Source organism: Cyprinodon variegatus, unplaced genomic scaffold (assembly GCF_000732505.1).
Source record: "Cyprinodon variegatus isolate N-32 unplaced genomic scaffold, C_variegatus-1.0 Scaffold215, whole genome shotgun sequence".
In the NCBI taxonomy this organism is placed as follows: Eukaryota; Metazoa; Chordata; class Actinopteri; order Cyprinodontiformes; family Cyprinodontidae; genus Cyprinodon; species Cyprinodon variegatus.
The window spans coordinates 719,049-719,665 of NW_015150668.1; positions in this window are offsets into that span (position 1 = coordinate 719,049).

The window sequence follows — 617 nt, forward strand, 5'->3', positions numbered from 1 at the left end:
CTCCATGCTTCATGGTGGGAACAAGGCAAGTAGAGTCCATCCATTCACCTTTTCTGCGTCGCACAAAGCCCCGATGCTTGGAACCAAAGATCTCAAATTGGACTCTTCAGACCAAAGCACAGATTTCCACTGGTCCAATGCCCATTCCTTGTGTTCTTTAGCCCAAACAAGTCTTTTCTGCTTGTTGCTTGTCCTTAGCTGTTGTTTCCTAGCAGCTGTTTTACTATAAAGGCCTGACTCACACAGTCTCCCATTAACAGTTGTTCTAGAGATGTGTCTGCTGCTTGAACTCTGTGTGGCATTGACCTGGTCTCTAATCTGACCTGCTGTTAACCTGCGATTTCTGAGGCTGGTGAATTAGATGAACTGCTTGAAGCTTTCAAACTTTTGCCAATTTTTCGAACTGACTGACCTTCATTTCTTAAAGTAGTGATGGCCACTTGCTTTTATTTACTTAGCTGCTTTTTTTTTTTTTTGCCATAATACAAATTCTAACAGTTTATTCAGTAGGACTATCAGCTGTGTATCCACCTGACTTCTGCACAACACAACTGATGGTCCCAATTATAAAGCCAAAAAAATCCCACTTATTAAACTTCTCAGGGGACACCTGTGAA